At 39.4% G+C, this 24229-nt stretch overlaps 1 pseudogene; it reads left to right on the plus strand.

Moving 5' to 3' along the window:
- The first annotated feature begins 2553 nt into the window (after positions 1–2553).
- On the plus strand, positions 2554–24229 carry LOC138684270 (poly(A) polymerase gamma-like; annotated as a pseudogene).

Genomic DNA, 24229 nt, shown 5'->3' on the forward strand with positions numbered 1-24229 from the left:
CCCCATCTATTGAATATTTGCGTGTTTTAATTACACTAAGTCCCTGGTTGAGTATTGATGCCATTTCACGTTAGTCACTGAAGGTATATGTGTGAGGTATGAATTCAACCATCACCTATAGACAGTGAATGTAGGTTTCTCAAGTGACTGATTCAGAGCACTGGATTAAGCTCTCACTCTGAATTGTGCTTTGGAGGAGGAGCAGCAGGTTTGTGTCTCTTCTCTGAGTGGATGGTGAGCTAAGGCATATGTCAGCCTTGAGGAACCTGAATTTAAGCCAAAGAATGTCACTTGAATTCAAAACTCTGCTCAAGCCTTTGGAACATCCTGGCTATATTCATTTAGAAGAAGCAGTATTACAGTTGAGCAACCCTTACGCTAGGTGAAAGGAGAGGATTCAAGGCTTTTGCTGCTTAAAATAATCAGGGAAATGCCATTCTAAGTATGAGTCTTGAGGTACGTCTGCCTCTCTTTTCTTGAAGAGGAGAAAAATTTCGAGACTGTTCCCAGAATTAAAAAAAAAGCACAGCAATTCCACGGAGTTTCATGATAGAGGTGCCCAATACAAAGGGTGCTATGCTGACAAACACTGAAAAAATATGCAATACCAACTATTAATGCATAAGTATGGAATTAAGTGGACCGACCAAAAAGTGAAGGAGAGAAACCACACATAAATATCTTGAGTGGCAATGCAACCAAGTTGGCCAGCATCTGTCATTCCAAGGGAGGAAGCACTGTCATTGTATCTTAACCTGAAAATCTGTGATACTTTCTAATATTAAAAGAGGGTGATCCTCCTGCTCATGCCCCTGGAATTTGGTTAAACTTGTGGTATGCTAAGAATCTGCGTTTCTGCAAAACATTTCGGTAGTGTTTACAGTGGAGTCGTTCTTCTTGAAAGTTCATTTTCCTTCTGTTTTCTGTTTCAAAGGCTTCTTGCCAAATTTAGCAGGTAGCTGTTGGACTGAGATTTCCTCCCCTTCTGACTTTTATTAAATCTTATGTGTGAAACAGACTGAAGTCTTCCTGTTGCTATAAACTAAGAAAAAACTACTGTGTGTTGACAGGAGTGGCTGTTTTAAAATGCGCTTTGTAGCACTTCCTTTTTTCCATCATGGATCTTCTTTTGTAGAAGCTGTAACATAGACTTATTCCTTTTAGAAAATGTAATTACTTGGAGACTACCTTTATCCTGATCCTGCAATTTACATTTATCCTCTGGCAAAGGAGAGGTGGGATTCATTTTGCCTGATTTCTAGCTGTCAAAAATTACTTTTCTAGTCTGAGCTTATTTCTTAGTTGATCCAATGAATGGGAGAGTTCTGCAGAAGGAAAATTGTTCCCCCCTCCCTCTTCTAGTGTTGTGGCTATAGAGAAAGTAGTTTAAACTAAGTGCCTATGTTTTAGAAGGCTAATGTGGAGTGAGAAGAATTCCATTTCCTATCTTCCTTTGAAAAAAGCCAGAGCTTGGAAAAGTTTTCCTTTAACTAAACCTATCTTTAACTTGTTTCTTTTTCCTTCCCCACCCCTCCTCCAGGGAAGCTTATGCTAGGGGAAAGAAGGAAAAGCCTCCCTTTTTACCAGAGGAGCCATCCTCCTTCTCCTCCTCCAATGATCCTGTACCAGATGAGTTGTTATGTCTCATTTGTAAGGATATAATGACTTGTGCAGCTGTTATTCCCTGCTGTGGAAACAGTTATTGTGACAAATGTAAGTGTTACTCCCATGTTTGTTAATTCAAAACATCACATCTGATTTTCTGAAAGCTGAAAGAGGAGATAATGAAATTACTTTGTTACCAGTTCTATTTAATATTTAAGTATACGCTCAATATGAAAGCGCTCTTCTTGTATAAAGGGAAAAAAAAGCCAGGAAGCTTTTCCCCCTTTTTACGTGTCTAGTTAAATCTTCTTGACATGTGGAAGGATGAATATGAGAAGAGTAGCTAATTCTGCAGGTGATTACAGTGTTAGATATTGAATGAGTCTAGTTTGTCCACAGCCCTTTCTTTCATACTAAATTATATAGCCAGCTCTGGGGACTTATGGTGGTCTGCAACAAGCGGGTAGTTAAGCATTTAATCCACATTCTTCTCCATGGAAGAGTTGGTTAAAACCTTCAGAACTCAAACCTACTAATGTTTTTTTGAGATGTGTTTTATTCATTAACCTTGAGGCTGGGGACTTCTCGCTGTACTAGATAGTAGGAAAAAGACTAGTTGAAACATCAAGACACAGCCTATGCTACATCTTCAGATGTTACAATAGTGAAATGTCAAAACTGTATAGTTATTTGCTGCATACTAGAATTTTTTTACACTATTGAACATTTCTAGCTTCATGCTCTCAATTAAAGACCATATTCACCTATTAATCATATATGTGTTTTTATAATTAATTAGAACCCCCAAAACTTCCTTAGTTTGGCTAAATACAATTTTGATTATTCTAGTTATACACAGTTATTAGAACAGCATTACTGGAATCTGAGGAACATACATGCCCAATGTGGCATCGGACGGATGTTTCGCCTAATACTTTAACTGCCAACATGTGCCTACACCAGGTAACATGATGACATTTACATAAAGTGCTTGTAAGAAAAAGCTATTTGTAAAAAGCTGAAAGGGAAGAAAATACTAATTTACGTCTCCTTAAGCAAGGCGTAATTGTATAAGGCTAAATTTACTTTTCAAATACATTATCTGTTGTTGTCACAGCTTACAACTCTTTAGAGACAACCTGGCAAATTCAGGTCACACTTTTGTTTAACATGATTGCCTCGCTTTCAAATTCGGTGTTAACACTGAAGTACATTACATACAGTTACTCGGAGTTACCAGTCATTAATATCAGTGTTTAATGTGATGTGTTCAAATATCTGTATGTTGGTTTCTTTTAGGACTGATAGCATTTACAGGAATACACAAGCAGTTTTCCTCTTTGAAGGCTTTTGTTCGTATATCTGCTGAAGTTTCATCTTACCTTTTTTGTAAACGTTTTTCTGCTTCCAGGCTGTGAACAACTTCAAGAGTGGAGCTGGCTACACAAAAAGGCTCTGTCAACAGATTTGGCAGCAACAACAGCAGCAGCTGCCACTGCCTCCACCACCACTCAATACTGTTATACCTCCTGCTGCTCTGGTGACTGCTGCTGAACCTTCTACATCTTCCTCTCTGTCAACCAGCAGGTCGTTGGAAGAGAAGGTAAGCTTTATTTCAACATATGCAGCGATTCTTATATTTTAGTAGAGCTTATTTTCCAACTGTCTGTGTTTATTCACAAGGGCTCTCAGGTTCCTGTGCAAAGACAGCCAGCATTAGCAAGTCGTCTGGGCCCCCAAAGACAATCAATACCCACCACTGGTAAGAAACTGTAACTTTAGAATGTCTTTTAAAAAATGATCTTCAGATAAACCAAATGGGATTTTTTGCTTTTTCCTCTCTCCACTCCAAAAGGTCATCCAGCGAGAGCCAGTACAATTTGCTCAGCAGGTGGCAGAGCAGGCTGGGGACTCTATGTATTCTACAGAAATCCAATGTATTACTATTTGTAAGCTGTTAAACGAGGCCATAGCACTTAACTTCTGCAACAGCTGATTTATAATGAAGTAAGTATGCAGAAGATAGTTGTGGAGAATACAAGCAGTCATTAATTTTTAAATGGCCTAATTTGGATTGGGTTTAACAAATGGAATCTGTGCTTGCAGTAAAATTATTTAAAATAAAACTCAAGTACCTGATTGAAAAGAAGACCCTGAAAAAGGAACTCTTTGGGAGGAAACCATAATTACATATCAGAATTAAAAACATTTAAAGGCTCAGGTGGAAAGCCACCCTTTTGATTTCTGGCTGAACAGGGCTGTAGAAATTGATTTCTAGAACCCCCTAATAATTTGACGTGAATTTGCCAGGTTGTTTCTAAAGAGTTGTAAGCTGTGACAACAACAGATAATGTATTTGAAAAGTAAATTTAGCCTTATACAATTACGCCTTGCTTAAGGAGACGTAAATTAGTATTTTCTTCCCTTTCAGCTTTTTACAAATAGCTTTTTCTTACAAGCACTTTATGTAAATGTCATCATGTTACCTGGTGTAGGCACATGTTGGCAGTTAAAGTATTAGGCGAAACATCCGTCCGATGCCACATTGGGCATGTATGTTCCTCAGATTCCAGTAATGCTGTTCTAATAACTGTGTATAACTAGAATAATCAAAATTGTATTTAGCCAAACTAAGGAAGTTTTGGGGGTTCTAATAGAAGTCAGCCTCCAACATTCTTTTTATAACAACTTAGTTGACACTGATTGAGCAAATTCTTGGAAAAGTCAACACTCCTATTTTATGTCAGTTTTGAGTTTCTTCAATTTAGTCAGCCCAAATAGCCAAACTGCTTTCTCTCAGTTGGAGAGAGAGGAGTCTGTTGTATCTGTTATTGCAGTGTCAGGTCAGTCCTTCCTTTTGGAAGATATGTGTTATAGATAGATTGTAAGGGTGCACTGTGTTTATAAAATCTTAAAGATAAACCAGAACAAAACCCAGGATCCATTCCACAGATTGTCTAAAATCTCCAATTCAGGAAGCAAGAAAATAACAATTCAGGGACAAGAGCAGGCCAAATACATCATTGTGAGGCAACAGCATAGGAAGTGTACGTGGAAGAAGATAAAACAAGTTCGAGAGAAGGTGAGTTATTATCTGTGCTATACGGGATGCTGGCACTGCTTTCAGGCTACCAACCCAGCTTCAAGGCAGAAAAAAAAGTGGCTTTATCTTTATGCTGGCATCAGGAACAAGGTGCTTTAACTTGCCAGCAGGTGTCTGCAGGCTTTTTTTAGCATGAGTTTGTGCAGTAGGAATGGAAGGTGTAGCTGGTGTTACTTCAGTGAATGTCACAGGGTTTGGGGGTTTTCTTGCTTGGTTGGATTTGGTTTGTTTGTTGTTTGGGGGTTTTGTTTTGTTTTGTTTTGTGCTATCAATTTGGAGGGTTCAGGAGCTGATTTACATTCATTCCTCCTCCCAAGTGGTGACGGTAGAAAAGGCTGGAGTGATAAATTTCTACCCAGCTGGAGGCAGGCTGACCTCATAAGTCGGAGAGATGCATTCACAGTGAAGGCTCATACACCGCCCTGATGGCTGCAACTCCCTGAACTGTAATAGTGTGAACTTATCCGTTGTCTCTCGGAGTATGCAGGATAAATGGCTTGCAGCTTTGTGAAGCTATAAACAAGTGACAAAACTTGGAACAAATCAGTTTAACTTCTTGTATAAAATTAGGATCTCTTGGAACTGAAGCATGTTGGAGCTGTTCACTGTGGTGGACAAATCATAGCAAGAGTTGGCAAAATATTAAACTGCCAGAGACTTCTCATTTAAACAGAAGGCTGATGGATGAATAGGTATTATGCCATGCATGCTACTTTCTCTTTTAAGATCTCTTCTTTGTATATGCCTGGCAGTCTGGTACAGTTGAGAGAGAGAAGTAAGATATTTATTTATTTATTTAATTCCAAAAAGGGAACAAATTCTATTGGGCATAAGTCATTCTCAGTAAAGCTTTCCAAGTGCCATTTTGCTCAACTTTTAAGTTGTGAGATCAAATTTTCAGTAATACATGCAGGCAACTGAAAAACATCTACTCTTGACTAAGAGAATTTGCTGTTGATAATATCTGCTATATCTAATCGATATTGTCCTTTATGTCAATCTCTAATTATAGCCTCTGCAGGAAGAATGGGGCAACAAAAGGCAGATGGTGGCCTTCTGTAGCCTGGAAAGATCTTGGATGCTAGCAAAGTCTAAAACCCATTCTTGTGTTGTGCAAACTTTCTGAAGTGCAAGTTGTACACTGCAAGTAATGTGTAAAACATGGAAGAAGTTGCTGCTGTAGTTGTTTTAATTTAGATGTAATGCACAGCAATTAAACATAAGCTTTCCTTCTGTATTTGTTATGAAAATGATATCATAAGAAGGAAAATATTAATTATGACTATTTTTACTTATAAAGTGGAAATTGACAATGCCTATAAACAAGGCAAGGCAAATTAGGTCAAGGCCTAGTTACACTTGCAAGTAAACAGCTGTTCTGACTGGGGAGACTAGTTGATAGGACTACAGTTCTAATACCCTCCCCCCGCTCCAGCTTTTTGGAAAACGCATAGAAAAAAGTTTGAAAAATGAGCTCATAGAGAAGGGAGGCGGAGGGAACCCACTAGATGACTAAAAGCCATGTCTATAGTTGGATAAAGCTACTCTGAGAGAGAGAAATCCATCTTTCCTCAGTGGAAGAGTAAAGGCAACAATTAGAAATAAGGAGCTGCAATAAGCAATCTTTTTAAAATCAAGTGTTGAAGCTGTCCTTTGAGCACTTCCTCATCCCATTCCAGCCAAAGTGGGTCAGATGCCTTAAATAGTTCTAAGCATCTCTCGACTAACCCAGCTAATATTTGAAGTTGTCCATATATGAAATAGGAAAATGTCTGGTTTGAATAAAGGCATCATTAATCCCTTTAGCCTTAGGGGTTGGATATGGACTCTTTGACAAGCATGATGAGTTGTAGAGACCTTTTTAATGTGTCTCCCCCTTTTGCTACTAGTGTTTCTGTAGAAACCCTTGATCCATTAAGTACAGTCCTCACTTCCTTGTCCCACTCCTTTCTCTCTCCTGCTTTCAGCTGGTAATGCAAAGTAGGGGTTTCTTTCTCCATTTTTCCCTTTCTAAAGCAAGGGTTCTATGGTGTAAAAAAAAAAAAAAAGCTCATGCTGCTTTTAATTTAATGTTGTCCTGCCATGTCAGTCCTGTGCTGCTTCTGATTGCAAAGAAGTCTAAGCAGACAGGGCAAGTGGAGGGTTGGAGGTGAAAATGATGCCTTGCTGTGCTTGGAGTTCCAGGGGCAGTAACCCTGTGGGCCTCCAAACCCAGGTGCCTGGTGTCCTGCTCAACCTAACTGGGCAGTGAGCTAGTTAAAGCAGATTTGAGCACCTTCTACAAACAGATCTTAACTTGTGCTGCTCTGCGTGCTGACATACAGCTCTTGGATTTAGATTAAAACAGATGTATGTACAGCTACGCCTCTGAACTATAAAAATTGAACACTGTGTTAGAAGCACAAGGCTCTGCTAGCAACATTAGCTGCAGATTGGTTGATGTTTTCATTCATCCTCTTCTGTAAACGAAACCAAGGTAATGCTGAATTTGCTGTAACAACTCTGTTTAACAGACCACTTTGTTATATGTCCTTCCTCTACAATAAACTATAATGTCCTTCCAGAATCAGTAGAAGCACAGCAAAGACATTGAACTAAAAGAAGCCAGTGTTAAATTGTCTTGTTTAATGTTAGCAAGAAGCTGATGGGAATATCCTTAAATCAAAACTGATATGAAACACATTTATGTCCAAAACTTGTGCTGTATGTAGTGTCACCCTTCGTGAACTTCAAACCTTTTCATTTCCTGGCAATCAGTTATAACTCTCTAGCGCAATGCAAATAAGCTGTCTTAAGAGGGTAGCAACTTGGATCTTTTCTTATATCCACAATTTTTTTTTAAAAAAGTAGTTGTGACTTCTAAGTTAGGTCAAGTTATCTAAAAACCATAAGCAGGATCTTTTTTTCCTCATTTATGTTAATGTTGGGCAAAAGAACAGAAGCTGATTTGGAAACCGGTTAAGTGGAAGGGTGTTTTCCAGTAAGGTGGTTGGTTTGTTTTTTTTTTTTTCTTTTATGGAGTCTTCAGTATTTTATTGTCTCCCACAGTACTCTTAGGCTGCAGAACCAGCCTCAAAGGCACTGTGGAATTACTTCTCCAATTAGCTTGGCTCCTCCTAAGGATAGAGATTGCATTCATACTCAGAAGCTGGTTGAAGTGATGAAAGCATTTGGGGTATTTGAAGATGAGGAAGAACTGAACCATGGGTATAACAAGACTGTCAAATTTGTTGATCTCCTTGGGCGGGGGGGCGATTAGGGCAAACTTAACATGAGTTTTCTTTACAGGCTGGTCATTCTTGGTAAGCTGAATAACTTGGTCAAAGAATGGATTTCAGAACTTGGTGAGAGCAAGGTAAGGATTTTTGATACATTCTTATCAAAACAGCTGAAGCCTTTTTGTTTCTTTTAAAGAAACTAGGATTTATGCTGAAGTTGAACTTTTAACTTTCTTAAGTATCAAGGAGATCCGTAATAACTGTCATTGAAATAAAGTATAAAAGATACTTCAGATCAAGCTCTTCAAGTCCTTGGGGCACTGAATAAATTTGTGAATTGGCTCCATCAGTTGACTTGTAGGAGTTAAGAAAGCTGAAAAAACATATTGTGGGGTGAGAAAGATGGTAAATGGGCAATAATCTTGCCCCAAACAGCCTACAGCACTCAATCTAGTTTGGCATTATTACACTAGACTTGCCTTTGGTATGGCTCTTAGATTGTGTTAATTTATGTGGGCTGGCTGCAGGGAAGACTGATAGTAGGTCTTAGTTTGTTTAAATTGATGAAATGATTGCTACATTACTCATCTTTTTTTTGTTTTGTTTGTGAGCTGCAAGCACTCACTTCAGAAAAACAGTATCAGTCTATTAGACTAACAACTCAGTACGGGAGGGAGAAGACATTGTTTATGGAGGCTGTTGTAGTCTTTCTAAATAACTTACATGCTAGTTAAACTTGCACGTAGCTCAATGTGTATTTTACATTCTACAGAAAACTCTTTCTCTTCTACCCACAGAATCTTTCCCCTTCAGCAGTAGCAAATGTTGGTGGCAAAATATTTATGTGTGGTTCTTACAGGCTTGAAATACACAGTAAAGGTAAACTTTTGTTGTCTGGTCATAGTTCTAATGTTTGAAAGTGTCTTCCAATGGTAACAGAAGAAATGGAATCTCTTTGCAGGTGCTGACATAGATGCTGTTTGTGTTGCTCCTAGACATGTAGAAAGATAGGATTTCTTTCAGTCGTTCTTTGAAAAACTCAAACATCAGGAGGAAATAAAAAATCTAAGAGTGAGTAAGCTCTCTCTTTGATAGACTGTGCAACTCCTACAATAAGAATATTCATGTTGAAGACTCATATTGGTAGTTGTTGTCTTACAAACCAAAATTAAAAAGGGAATTGTTTCTGAGTACCTTCTAAAATACTCTTTACGCAGCATGAAAATGTTGAAGTCAAGCTTTTGGTTCCCTTCCCCAATGACTGTACATCACATAAGACTCTTTGTGGTTCACTTTTTCCCTACCCATGGTTTGGGAATGAGTTGGCTATAGTATCAAAAAGCAAGATTGTCCCTAGGAGCCTTGCTTTAACTTTAGATGTAGTAAGGGGCTTGGAAATAAGGTAACTGCATGCAGGTAGAGGAAGGGGCAGCCTGAGATCTAAGCAAGTTGAATGTGATGTGGAAAGGTTTCTGAGACTCAGCCTGAGACTTTGTAGAAGAGATACACAGTCAACTTTACATAAAGTTAATAGGAGCTGTGCTGCGAACGTGCAAAACTGCCTTGTAAAATCACCCTCGGTGCCTATGTTGTGTACCTTGCGTATAAAACCAAACTCCTGAGAAGTGTTTCTGTCAGCCTAGTCTTCCTTGTACAGACATTTTGAAAGATTTCATATGCATAGCTAATGAGCCTTCGTTTAGAAGACTGCCACCTGAAAACAGACTCAGTGGGCTGTGGCACAGCTCTAACAAGTGGTCTACAAAATTGGAAATTGTCCCATAAGGTAGCTGATAGCATCTCAGGCATGGTAGAAAATAAAAATACAGGAGGCTTGTGCACGCTGTCAAATGTGGACAGAATTTTCTAGATTTCTCTGGATGTTAACCAGTAGTAAGATAGCTATGGAAATCTCTTGCTTTTCTTCCTCACCACCAAGGTAAGTACCTTACAACCTCTGATACTGATGGCTCATTGTGCACTGTTTGTTCATTACAATACATGATCAGCCTCTGAATCTCTTGGCTAAATAACTTCTGAATGCTAGTATTAGTACTGTATTAGTGCTATACTGCTTGCAGCTTATTATAAGTTTTTTTTGGTTTGGAAGCAGCTCAGTCTTTATACTGAGTAGTTAGCAGTGTAAATTCTGCATTTGATCGTAGTTTAGGAGAAACATTAAAGTAGCAAAACATTTTTTCTTACACAGTTATCCTCTCCTTTACAGGCAGTTGAAGATGCATATGTACCACTTGTCAAGTTTGAGTTTGATGGCCTTGAGGTAAGCATTTTTTTTCTTTAAGTGAGTAAATTTTTTTCGTGCTTTGGAATAGGATAACTTTTCCAGGGACCTGTGACTGTGCTGTTTTGGACCACAACCTATCCCAGGAGAATACATTGCTTATAGGAAAATAAGCCCCTAGGAAGCCTGGCAGGCATGGGAGCATCAGGGACATTTTTTTCTAAACCTGTGCTGTAGACCAAGGTAGCCTGCTTGAATAGCATTTATCTCTAGGATCGTGCAGAGTGGGAGCAGAGGAAGTGTCCTTGCTAACTCTTCTTAGCTCTGACAAGTGAGCTTTCTACAGAGGGATGCGTATAGTGTAGTTCACTGTGTGAAACATGTGAGCAGACTAAATGTTTTGCTGCAAATCCAAAATGAAGTGGTCATGGGACAAACAATCTGGAAAATGGAAAGTAAAAGTACTCATTTGACTCCTGCCTAGGTTTGTCAGCTGCAGGAATCCTGGTATCTTGAATACTTCTTACACAATTAATAAAGACCTGCATGCTCTAATACCTAAGCAAGTTACTGCTTGGTATCACTATTATGAAGACATTTATTCAGTGACCTTTTTGTGGCCTTTATCTGGTACAGACATTCACAGAATAATTTTCTTGCCTCAGACTGTACTAAACCCCAGATACTTCAGGATCAAAAGGGCTTACTGCCTAAAGAAAATGCTCTCTCCTTTGCTGAAGTATAGTTGAGGTGATTGAACTTGTCTTAATTCTGTGATTAATTTTAAGTTCCTTTTTAATTAAAATTCTAAGTCTAGAGTAATCTTTTTTTCAACTTAAAAACCCCTCTTCCTTTCCCTAGCTTAAAAAGAAAGGGGTGATGCAATGAAGGTTTTGTAAATAAAATATGGAACTTTTAGAAATTTTATGGAGTCTTCTGGTCAATAAATCTCGGGAGATGTATCTATAGTCACATAATTCTAAATACAAATGTTAACCTTTCTTTTTAGACTTGAATGACTGTCCCCCACTAGTGTGCTGTTTGCAAACTGTGTGGCATTCTAATGGCTGGCACTTTCTTCCTCTTAAGATTGATCTCATGTTTGCAAGACTGTCTATGCCAACTGTTTCTGATAAGCTTGATCTCAGAGATGACTCACATCTCAGAAGCCTGGATATAAGATGTATATGAAGCTTAAATGGTAAGCATATTTACACATCTTTAAAAAGAAAATATTACTAAAATTGGTGTGGAATGCACATTACACAACCCAAGTTTCTACAAGATGCAGAAACTGATCCCCTGTATACTTGAGATCTGAGGAGGTGGTGAGTGGGCTGAAATTTAGATGTTTCAAGTTGTGTTTCATGTTTCTTTGATTGGGGTGTGCACATTGTTCCAGTTTGCCACAGAAACTACTTCAGATGAATAGGTAGAGCACTTGATAGAGAAGAATGTGTGGTAGTTCATTAAAAAAAAAACACAACAAAACAAACAAACAAAAAAAACCAACCCCAAATTTAAAATACTGAAGCCTGACTTGCTCACTGTTTAACACTCACTGGTTTAATTGTTCCTGGCTGTCGAAAGAAACCTAGCTTTCGGAATCCTGTGGAAGGGCCTTACTGAAAATTGTTGGCTGCAGTCTAAAGTATGAAAAAGCTGTTGAGGGCACCAGTTACCTGACGTGATACTGAAAGTTACGTGTAATCTCTAATTTTTAAGGTAATACAAAGCAAGTAATCCAAACTTGTTTTCATAGACTTGAAGGATAAACTGTAAGTTATTGATCCAGCATAGCATAAAAACAACTTGTACCTGTGTCGTGGTTTCAGCGCAGCTGGTAACAAAGGACCACGCAGCCGCTCGCTCACTCTTCCTGCCCCCCTCCAGTGGGATGGGGAGGAGAATCAGAAAGGAGAAAAGGAAAAAAAAAAAAAGTATCCTTGAGCTTTGAGATAAGGACAATTTACTGGGACAACACAAAAAAAGACATTACAGCAACAACGGTACTAATAAAAGAATATACCAAACAAGTGGTGCACAGTGCAACTGCTCACCACCCAGAACCCAATGCTCCGCCACTTCCCCCACTGAAAGCCGAGAGCCCCCCCAGCCCGCTCCCCATTTATGTACTGAGCATGATGTCACATGGTATGGAATACCTCCTTGGCTAGTTCAGGTCAGCTGTCCTGGCTGTGCCCCCTCCCAGGTTCCTGTGAAAATTAACTCTATTCCAGCTGAACCCAGGACAAGATGTTACTAGGAAGTTCTGTGCTTCAACATTTTTTCTTACAGGCTGCAGAGTTACTGATGAAACACTACACCTAGTGCCAAATAAAGAGAACTTCTGGCTCACACTGCAATTAAACTGTGGGCAAAATGTGAGTAATGTGATTGTTTGTGATCTTTAAACTTTTCAGAGGTACCTCATGCTGAAAAAATAATAACATTAGAATTCCTTCAGCTTTGGATAGCTGTTTAAATAACAGTTTTTTACCCCCATGGGGCAGATTCTGTGTGTTTTTTAATGAGGGTAGAGTGGGGAGAAGAGGGGAGTGCCTACAGGACAAGGTGCTGCGTTGCTTATCAGGAACCTGACTACAAAGGATAAAAATGCCAAGTGAAGTATAAAAGCTCGATACATAAGGAATAAGAAAATACTGTTTGCGCATGTGACTAGAGCAAGTGCTAGAAGAATGGTAGAACCTTTTTCTTAAGGGAAGTTGGATGAAGCAGTAGCTGTAGCAGTGCAGGCAAATTTCAGAGTAGCAGTATTTTGGGAAGTGGTGTGGTAATGATTCTTTTTCTCATCGCTGTGAGGACCAACAATTTTGGCCTCATTGCACTGAAAAAATAACTGACTTTGAGGCTGAAGTGTACTAGGTATTCTATAGATTGTGAGGTTGGTGCTGTAAATTTGAAGGAATATACTTGGGTATTGAAAGACTACAGGCTAATGACAGCATATCCATTGTATGATGTGGCATTTACTCCAACATGCTGGGATTCATTGGTAGGGTTTCCTGGGCCATGCTAGTAGCAAGAATGTATCAGCTCTAGCCAAACGCTTTGGCTACTACTCTGATTAAGACGTTCTTGTTTTTTTTCAAAATGGTAAGAGCTATTTATGACTATTTTAATTTGCAGAAAGTAGTTACACTTTTTGTGGTAGTTCTTTATATAAGATTTACACCAACAACATTCAATCCTACCCTGAATTACATGGCAGAGTTTTAAATGGACAGTTAGTTACTGGCTTTTCTTATACAGGGAATGGCCAAAACCTGTATTGCTGAAACAACACGAAGAGAGCAATCTTAACTTACCAGTATGGGACCCTAGGGTATGTAGACATTGAATTTGGAAGCCTTTAAACTTTCTTCTAAGCTAAGCTGCTGGTGCTGAGCACAATTGTTTTAACATCATAGGTGAACTGATGAGACCGATATCATGTAATGCCTATCATTACCCCAGCCTATCCACAGCAGAACTCTACATACAACGTATCTACATCAGCATGAGCGGTAGCGGTAGAGGAGTTAAAACATGGTAAAGTTCTTTCCATGCATATTAATTGATTAAAAAGTATAAATTTTCCTCTATGAAACCACATTATCTGAATTGGTTATATTCTGCGAGGTGTTCCGCCCTTTTAGGCAGAAGAGTTCTCTGGGAAGTATATCTGTTGCAGGCAATAAGGGACCAGTTTTACAATGAACTGTTGTAGTAGACCTGCATTGTGTCAAGGGAATCCCTGCTTTTTGATCTGTCAATCATTGTTCAAAACCTTTATCTTATAAAGTTTATATCATGCTCTGCTAGTCTTTAAAAAAAAAAAAAAGTAATAAGTTTTTCAACCTTAATTATAGGTCTTGCAGTTACAAATGAGATTCTCCAAGGAAAATCGGACTGACCAAAGCTCTTTGAACCACAGAACTTCTTTCAGAAATACAACTATGTATGAAATCTGTTATCTGAACTTGAAATTATTTACTTACTGGTTAGCATAGATAGTTTTAGCTTGCAGTCTAAATAGAAGATGGCATTGGTGTTTGTTTTTCAGAAACTGGAGGTAGTCATATGAATTTCGGTAAGGATAAGTAGAGGGAAGAGAGAAAAACTATATGTGTTATGCCACTGACACTGTTTTTATTAAAAGAAATCAACTCTGATACTTAGAATGTAGCAGAATGCAATTATAAAGGGTGTAATCAGTTTTTCTTCAGTTAATACTGTGCCGAATGCAGGATATAATCTGTCATGTCTGGAAGTCACATTCTATACATTTAAGGCAGTTTTGATTTCACTTGAAGGAATACAAAGTCCTGAGCTAGGATATTATTTTTTCTTTTCTTCTAGACATTGTATTGTGCTGACTGCTAGTGCCTCCACTGAAGAGCATCACTTAGAGTGGTAAGACTTGCTTTGAATGTGGATTCAATAGATAATTGACACTCAGTTCAGTGTTGCACTTCATTAGTTAATACAGTTAACAAAAATAAAGCATTCAACTCTGCAACTAGGCATGGAATACAGTACCAAGTTAAGTAGACAGTTCATCAGCAAAACTGAAAGCTTTCTTGTGAAGGGAAGTTAACATAAATCTTGCTGTTTCAGAAGTTAACCTAAAGATCTAAGTCATGATGAGAAGGAACAAAGAGGGTTAGTGTGCATATGCCTGAAGGTCAGATGCTCTGTGTCATCTGGAGAAGCAGATGCAAGGAGTCTAAGGAGACTACTTACCCAACACTGCTTCAGTTAGGAAGATGTTCCTTGTCGCAGAGTCTGAAGTAAACGGGGATTACTTGATGTCATCAGATGTGTAGTGGACACTGGAGAGTTAGATCTTTTACTGAGTTAGAGAGCAGTGGTCTCCAGATTTTTGTGCAGTCCTGAGAGAAAAAAAAAAAATTAAACACATAGTTGCAGTATATATCTACTTATTTACAAGTTACATACACATTACTGAAGTTCTAGTATTTTCTTCCCATACCCAGTGGATTGTCTTGTGCACCCCCTGGTGTACACCCCCCGGCATACACCCTGCCCCCCCCCCACTTTGAAGACCACTGTTGTAGAGCCTTAGAAGACTTGGTTTCATAACTTTTTTACTGGATGTAATATTTAATTTAGGACTAGATTACACTCAATGCTAAGTTGCTCTGGTTATGTAGTCAGCCTATTCCAGAGCCTCCTTTTCTCCAGTGAAGTGAAACAAGGCTGTTTAATCTAGGTGAAACCTGACCGTCTGCACAGAGCATCTGAATGCTGATAAATAGTATTTACAAACTTTTAATCTAGTAGTTTGCTCAGGCATCTTATGTTTAGTGCTGAAAATTATCATCTCAGCACGCTTGGTAGTGGATAGGTACATTGCAGGGGTGCTGATCTACTTTGTGAAATGTAATGTGAGAACCACTTCAACTGTAGTGAGAGAAAATGACTGCTTACGACATGACATTTGTCACTGTCTCAAAGGAGATACACCAATAATAACTTGTTTAACCTGTGTGAACCAGCTGACTAACTGTGAATCTTGAAATAAGGGGAAACGGTGAGGAATTAAGGTACTCTAATGTATGTGGTGTTCTCACTCTTAAGAAATGAGTACTTTACCTGCTTTGCTCAAGTAAGCAAGCGAAATAGCTCTGTGTAACAGACCACTGTTCTGAGGGCACCTTGGTTATACTTCAAAGTTTGGCTTGCGCTTTAAGGCAAATAATTTAATTCTTATGCTACCTCTAAAAGACATCTTCTCTCATGTTTAAAAATAGCTCTAATAGGTAATACCTTTTACCTGAACTTTTTAATGTGTTCACTTAAAAATCGTATCAGCTACAGCTTGATGTCAGTTGCAGTTAGGTATACAACAAGGAGTTATGGGCAGAGGGCTTAGAGCCAAATAGTTTTTGATGTGAAATGTTTTTAAGTGAACAAAGTTTATCGTATCTCACAATAAAGATGAGGAAAGTTCTGGCTCCAGTAAAAGCTGATGTTTTTTGCAGTGACAGAAATGGCAGCAAATGGGGCTTAGTTTTGCATCTGGGAAAATGAAAAGCAGAAGATAAATTTGCTTCAGTTTGTCTGCTATAAGAACAAGTTTAGTTCACCAACTCTTGAATGGATTTGGGAATAGATGACACATCTCTGTTGTTCATCAACATAAGATACTTTTGAAGAACGTAGAGTTCTGACTGCTTTCAAAGCTAGCAGTGTTTTAGGTAAAAGGGTAAAATGCCAGTACTTCATTTAAATGAAGAGCCTTTCTGGTCATGATACATTTCTTGGGCAAGTTTCTGTTGAGACTGTGTTGACTAGATCATTTGTTTATTAAAGGAACTATATTTTTTGAGTTTGCCTGGAAAAGGGTAAACTCTTTTCACAGGTCAATCTGCAGGAAGAATTGCATCTTTACTCAGGTGTAATTGAACAGTTGTGCTTGAGCCTTTTCTAAACTGTTGCTCTCCTTGATCTTAGGGGCAAAAAGGAGTTTTGCTGCTCTTCAAAATGCAGCCAGAGCTGCTGGGAATCTGCTTCTTGTTGATATTTTCATCATAGGTCATATGTTGAAGTGTTGTATCTGACCCGTTAAGAGTACAAGTTAAACTTGTTTACCTCTGTCTTTGGAAACTTTAAAGCTCAAATGTCACTGGAAACTTCTCAAACTATACTGTGTGTGATATAAATATCCAGTATCTGCTCAGCTGAATGAAACTTACTACTTACTGACTGGTTAGCATTTTTGTATTAGCATTGTATTGTAAAAAGGCATATAACAAATGTGCTGGATACAGTTAAAAATGAGTAAATGGCTCTTGTTCTTATTAGGATTGGCCTTGTTGAATCTGAAATTCGTGTGCTAGTTGGAAACTTGGAGAGGAATTAATTTCTATCTATTGCACATGTAAAGCCAGTCTTTCCCTGGCAGATGAGAACTTTGTAAACAGTGAGTTTCATTACTTTTCTGAAATACAGTTTGGCCAATGTATTTGTATTGTCTTTGTGTGGCAAGGTTTTGGTAGTGGGGGGGGGGGTTACAGGGGTGGCTTCTATAAGAAGCTGCTGGAAGCTTCCCCTGTGTCTGACAGAGCCAATACTAGCCGGCTCTGAGATGGACCCGCCACCGGCCAAGGCCGAGCCAATCAGCGATAGTGGTAACACCTCTGTGATAACATATTTAATAAGGAAAAAAAGTTGCTGGGACAGAAACAGCAGCCGGAGAGAGGAAGTGAGAACATGTAAGAGAAACAACCCTGCAGACACCAAGATCAGTGAAGAATGATGGGGAGCAGATGCTCCAGGCGCCAGAGCAGAGATTCCCCTGCAGCCCCTGGTGAAGACCCTGGTGAGGCAGGCTGTCCCCCTGCAGACCATGGAGGTCCACGGTGGAGCAGATATCCACCTGCAGCCTGTGGAGGACCCTACACCAGAGCAGGTGGGTTCCCGAAGGAGGCTGTGACCCCGTGGGAACCCTGCACTGGAGCAGGCTCCTGGCAGGACCAGCGGATCTGTGGAGACAGGAGCCCACGGAGCAGGTTTTCTGGCAGGACTTGTGACCCCGTGGGGGACCCATGCTGGAGCAGTGTGCTCCTGAAGGACGGCACACTGTGGAAAGGACCCATGCTGGAGCAGTTTGTGAAGAACTGCAGCCCGTGGGAAGGACCCACATTGGAGAAGTTCATGGAGGACTGTCTCCTGTGGGAGGGACCCCACGCTGGAGCAGGGGAAGAGTGTGATGAGCCCTCCCCCTGAGGATGATGAAGCGGCAGAAAATAACGTGTGATGAACTGACCATAAACCCCATTCCCCGTCTCCCTGTGCTGCTGGGGTGCGTAGGTAGAGAATCCAGGAGTGAAGTTGTGCCTGGGAGGAAGGGAGGGGTGGAGGGAAGGTGTTCTGAGATTTGGTTTTATTTCTCATTACCCTACTCTGGTTGATTTGTAATAAATTGAGTTAATTTTCCCCAAGCTGAGTCTGTTTTGCCCATGATGGTAACAGGTGAGTGATCTCTCCTGTCCTGATCTCGACCCACAAGCTCTTCGTTATATTTTCTTTCCCCTGTCCAGCTGAGGAGGGGGAGTGATAGAATGGCTTTGGTGGGCACCTGGCATCCAGCCAGGGTCAACCCACAACAGTATTGCACTTTGCTTGTATTCATTCACCTCAGCTTACCTGCGAGAGATGTTCGGTTACGTACCTACTGTTTTGTAGGTATGAGGCCTCACAGGTAAGGTTCTGAGCATGTAGGATCTTTTTAAAGAAGGGAGAACTTCAGGGAGGAGTTCTCAGAGAACTTAAGTATGGGCTGACTCTAATCTTTAGCTGCTGCATACAACTAAATTGTTTTGCTTACTCCCTTCTTGAGAGTACATACTAGCATCCAGATAATTGGCATCTGTGCATAAATGATAGATTTGTGAATCTGTCTTTTTAGGAGTGGATATGTGTCAATGTCAATGTGGTTTCCTGGAATTGTATTTAGGAAAGTGGAAAATGCAGCAAGTGTTAACGTTGATTTAACGTATGTTATACAGTCGTTCAAAGGTAAGCCTATATTTTGCTCTAGTCTGGTAGGGTTTCATTTTTTTATTCTAGTGCAAGTTGCTTCACAAAGTGAATTGTGGTTCCTTCTGGTATTAGCTATTAGATATTTCTACCGAGCGCGATACATAGAAGATTAGCCTGAAAAACATACTGTTTTGACACTTTGGCACAGTAAGTCCATCTTGAAACAAAAGTGTGTACTAAAGTCCTATACCATATACCACACGTGAAATAACTGCTCTGCAGATCATAGTAAACTCTCACAAAGGAACTGCGATTCATGAGGTGGACAGTCAGATGTGAAGCCAGGAGATGTCCATTTACTGGGTGTAGCTACACTTGTCAAAAACAGTTGTCAGTTGCTGAACTTTGAAAGTGGGAATTAACTGTATCAGTCTCTAAAATAAGTTGTTAATGCCTGTTGAGAGTATTTTTTCCAAAATAACAGTTTATGTATGATATCATCCCAGAACTTTGAAAGGCAGTGAGTGGTCACCTTGTAATGACATGCAGTCTCGCATGTAAATCTTCATGTTCATCTTCCATTATTACTTTTGATAGATGTAGAAATAAAGTAATATTTCAAGTGTTGTTAGATAATGCTAGAATAAAGGGATTTTGGGGTGAGCAGTCATTTGAAAGTATAGGTCTTTTTGCCACAATCTGTTTGCTTCTTCCCAAGCTGCCTGCTCTTGTGCCTTTCAGAAGTGCATGTGTGCTGTCAGGCTCATGCCTAGCTATCATAATGATGAACTAAGGAAATCAGGTTACTCTTCTGAAGTGACAAGTGTGTTTGGGCAAAAAGTTCTAATGGTGGGCTCCTTTAAACTCTTCATCAGTTCAAACAAACATTTATCCATGGTACCAGCATGAGCTGTGTGTTGTGTTGCTCAGACAACATGAGTAAATGCAGTAAAAGCTGACCTTCTTTTTAGCTCATGCTTTGGGATATGAGAAAAACACAGAAAAAAAGCATCAAAACTCTTGTCTGAGTTTCAAGCCAGGTGGGGTGACTTCCTCAGACTTGTACTCTTCTCTGAACTGATGCTTGTCTTATACGTTACATCCAGTGGCACTGTGTTTCAATGTTGTGGCAAATGTAAATTATGTCAACAAGGTTTATGTACTGCTAAGAGGCTAGAACTAATGTTAAATCCTGTATTTCTATGCACAAACTTTATTAGCATAGCTGTGTGCTCTTAGTTTAGTGAAGCACAGCCGACAATATGTTTCAGATACAGGGTTTGAATCCAGAGAGATTGAACAGAAAAGGTGTTTCTTGAGAGGTGTGATATCCCTTGGCAAATGTGGGAGTGGCCAGTAGTTACATGCAAGAAAGCTTTTATCATGTGCCTTGACTTTGAGAGAATATCTCTAGAGGGCAAGTTGATGGGCTCAAGAGTATAAGGCTCATAGTTCGGAAGGCTTTTGTTAAATGAACTTTATCTCACTTTTCCATAAAAACATTATTGAATTTACTTTGAAGCAACTGTTCATACCAGTGTGAATGTTCATATGTGTGCTTTTATTTCACTTCTAGGTCTCCTGTAGAAAGACTTATAAGCCTTTTTGTTTTTGTTGCATGTCCTTACTTTGATTCCCACTCTGTATGTTAGTAAGCTGACTTTCCAGTTATGCTCATGATAGGCTTGTTAAACTTACCTAAATGTGACTTAATTCTGTAATAACTTCTGTGCTAGTATAGCATTTTTTAGTTGCATAAAAGGTTCTTTGCAGGCAATTAAGAAAAACTGGTTTAAATTGTGGTGGTTCTGATAAGTCAGATGTCCCTAAAATCTAGACTGTCTTGGACAGATAGAGTTTTAACACCCGAATTAGTGAAACGCCCCCCCCCCAATCACCACAGTAAATATCAAACAAAAAAATTAGTCTAAATCTTGATTAAGGTGTCTGGTCTCTCATCAGCTGAGCACAGTTGGGTTGATTCAGAAATTCCTCTAGATCTATTTTCAACCAGAAAACTAAGGGTTAAGGAGTATTATCTCCTTCAGGCTAAAATCAGCTCAGATGTGAGCTGCATGATTAGCAAACCACAGCTGTAACTGAGCACATAAATGTATATTTGAACTTAAATAGCTATTACATACCTGGTCTGTACTGGATGTGAAATGGGCATCTTGGGTCACGTTCATCTTGGGACAACTTCTTATTCTTTGTTTGGGCTGGACAGACTTAAAGGCTTGCTGCTTCTAAAGAAACCATGTGTAACTTTGACAAATACCTAATGCAAACATTCCCACTAAGCTACAACGCTAAATTTCCTGTTAGTTTCCAGCCAGGCTAACAACCTCAATATGCTAAAGGATGGTATGAAGATTGAGGCAGCTCATGTGAAGAGAAAGCATCTCCACTATTTTTTGCCTGCAGAAACCTTACAGAAAAGAAAGAAGGTATAATAAAAATTTGGCTCTTCTGGCATTTTTTTTTTGCTTTAATAATTACTTCATTATTTTGTTGTTGTTGTTTCAGCAAAGCATGCTAGGTGCTAGTCAAAATGCTAGTGGGCTTCAGTGCAAAAGGACTTCTTCAGATGGAAGTTGTTTGGACAGTTCCAGAGACACAGACTCCAGAACACCAGATAATGTCTCTTCTTTAAATAAGATTTCTAAATTGGACACTTCTACAGCAGAGAGATAAAGGTTAGCACCATAACCTTAAAACTGTGAAGAAGCTGCTTTTTAACTGACTCGCAATGTGAATGAGGTCTAGGATTTTGTGTTGAATCTATGTTGTTCATAAGCATGTGGAGCGCTCTAATGGCTTCAGGAACAAAGCTGTCATCTCCTTTGGGCACATGGGGAGAGACAGGTTAAAGAAATCCTTGAAAAAATTAATTCAGTGTATGTGAACACATATAGGAAGAAAGAAGAACATGATAACAGAGCAATTATTTGGTCTTGAATGTAGTTCCCCTTAGGTTAGCGTGTAACTTGAAGCTGGAGTGTTTTATAAGTAGGTAGCTGTTCTTTCTAACAAAAAAAATGGTTAATGCCAAGCATGTTCTAATGAAGTGCTGATCTTGATCACAGAAACACTAGAGCTGCTGATGATTTGGTGCAGCAGTATGAGAACTTGTGCAGTAAAAGTGTCTGTCACTTCCTGGGAAGTCTCTTTGTTCATAAACTACTTCAGCACAGGAGGAATATGTAATCTTGAGAGTAATAGCCCAAGACTACCAAATGAGTAATGCCTTCTGTATTCAGACTGTTTGGTACTGTAGCAGTAGCATTAAAAAAAAAATAAAAATTGGATGCCTGTATGGGTAGAGCAGATACATTCATGAAAAGCAGTACAGAGTGCTGGTGTCCTGGTTTCAGCTGGGATATAGTTAACTGTCTTCCTAGTAGCTGGTACAGTGGTATGTTTTGAGTTCAGTATGTGAAGAATGTTGATAACACTGATGTTTTCAGTTGTTGCTCAGTAGTGTTTAGACTATAGTCAAGGATTTTTCAGCTTCTCATGCCCAGCCAGGGCACCTGACCCAAACTGGCCAACAGTGTATTCCATACCATGTGACCTCCCATCTAGTATAGGAACTGGGCAGTGGGGGGGCAGGGATTCGCCGCTCGGGGACTGGCTGGGTGTCGGTCGGCGGGTGGTGAGCAATTGCCCTGTGCATCATTTGTACATTTCAATCCTTTTATTACTACTGTTGTCATTTTATTAGTGTTACCATTATCATTATTAGTTTCTTCTCTTCTGTTCCATTAAATCGTTCTTATCTCAACCCAGGAGTTTTACTTCTTTTCCTGATTTTCTCCCCCATCCCACTGGATGGGGGGGGAGTGAGTGAGCGGCTGCGTGGTGCTTAGTTGCTGGCTGGGGTTAAACCACAACAGCTGGATATACTATCCTGGAAAACAGTGCAAGTACATAGAGACTGACTAAAGAAAATGCTTAAGTTTAAATTTGCGGTCTGAAGTTCAGCAAAATGAAGATCTCATTCTAGATTGCCTGTGAGTTTGTTGTTCAGTAGAGTGCGACAATGAGATAAGAAGATAGACATTTGTCTTGCATGGACTTTCTGGAAAGGAAAAGTACAGTATTTTACAAACTAGCATTTTATAACTCTGGCATTTGACTTTTACAGAAATGCTGTGTATCAGAAATCTGATGGTGCTACCTCATGTAGCTGTGCCATCAGTGTCCAAGGGACTCTCCATTTCTGTTACTGATTCAAGTATGTATTGAAGTAGCGGATGGAATCCAGTCTTTAATTTCATGGCTGAACTCTAGAAGCTCAGTGTCTCCTACAGAACTGGAGGCTACAGTTGCAATAAGAACATTGGGAGCTCCAGTTGGGTGCACCATTCCAGGACATAACACAGTTTCTCCATGCGGATCACATTTTGTCCAAGGACAGCATGAATTAAGTGGGACTCCAATTACAGATCCTAAGAATGCTGCACTTAAATGACCTTATTCACTGACCACTAAAGGACCTTGCTCACCTACATCAGAAGAATGCCCCCAAAAACTAGTAGACAGAGAAAAAGTAAGGAGAGGGGGGTCTAGGCCAGGGAGTGTTTGAAGTAGAATTAATTATTGATGTACAATGAATGACATAACTGAGAAGAAATGTATATATACATCCCCAGTGGATTCAGGAATCTAAATTTAAGCATAATGATAGTTTTCCTAGGATGTAGGTATGAGAAATTGTCTCGAATATACTGTATAGCTATTAAACAATTTTTTTTTCCAAGATCTGGCACTAGTGACTGTTTCTGGTCTGGTGGCAGGGTCTCTAAATACTACTGTACTTGTATATTACTGCACTGACCAATTGCTGAATGAACTGACTTATTTGGAAGCGGTTCTTAATTCAGGAAAAAAAAAAAATCTCAAAATGAAGTGGATATGAATCTTATAAATTTAAAAGTATGAGCTAATCTTGTTCTGCCAGATGATTTTTGAATGCATATTGATAGGTTTGCTGCTTTAGAAATCAGCAGCCTACTCAATAGGTTGTCCACTGCTGACATGACAGTGTGGAGTTGCTAGTTAAATCTTGTTTTTGTGGAAGCTTTCGATTAATGCTTGATTTGTTTTATTGCTATACATAACTCTCCTTAAACAGCTGTTTGTGTGGCTTGACCTCTGATTTGAGGCAGAGGCAAAGAACAACTAGAAAAAGCTCAATTTTGATACTTGTAAAGAATCAGCTTGCAGAACTGTTACCTACTATTGAATATTTCAAGTACAGATTTCAAGGTTTGGGTAATAAGACTTTTTGCGAGGCTTGAGATTGCCGTGTGGTAATGGTAGTCTTGTCTAAATGTTTTAAGAATGGCCACTAATACACTTAATGTGTTGACTGGAAGCTGTACTCAAATATGAGGGTAATTTTAGCATAGCAATTATTCTGGGCCTGTGTATTCTGTTCTTCTAGTTAACTGGCCAGGATTCAGCAAAGATGGTGGCAATCCAGAAGATGTCATCAGCAGATCTACAGACAACATAATTTTGAAGGGGTTTTACTCAGTGGACTAA

Source organism: Haliaeetus albicilla, unplaced genomic scaffold, assembly GCF_947461875.1.
Source record: "Haliaeetus albicilla unplaced genomic scaffold, bHalAlb1.1 scaffold_87, whole genome shotgun sequence".
Lineage (NCBI taxonomy): Eukaryota > Metazoa > Chordata > Aves > Accipitriformes > Accipitridae > Haliaeetus > Haliaeetus albicilla.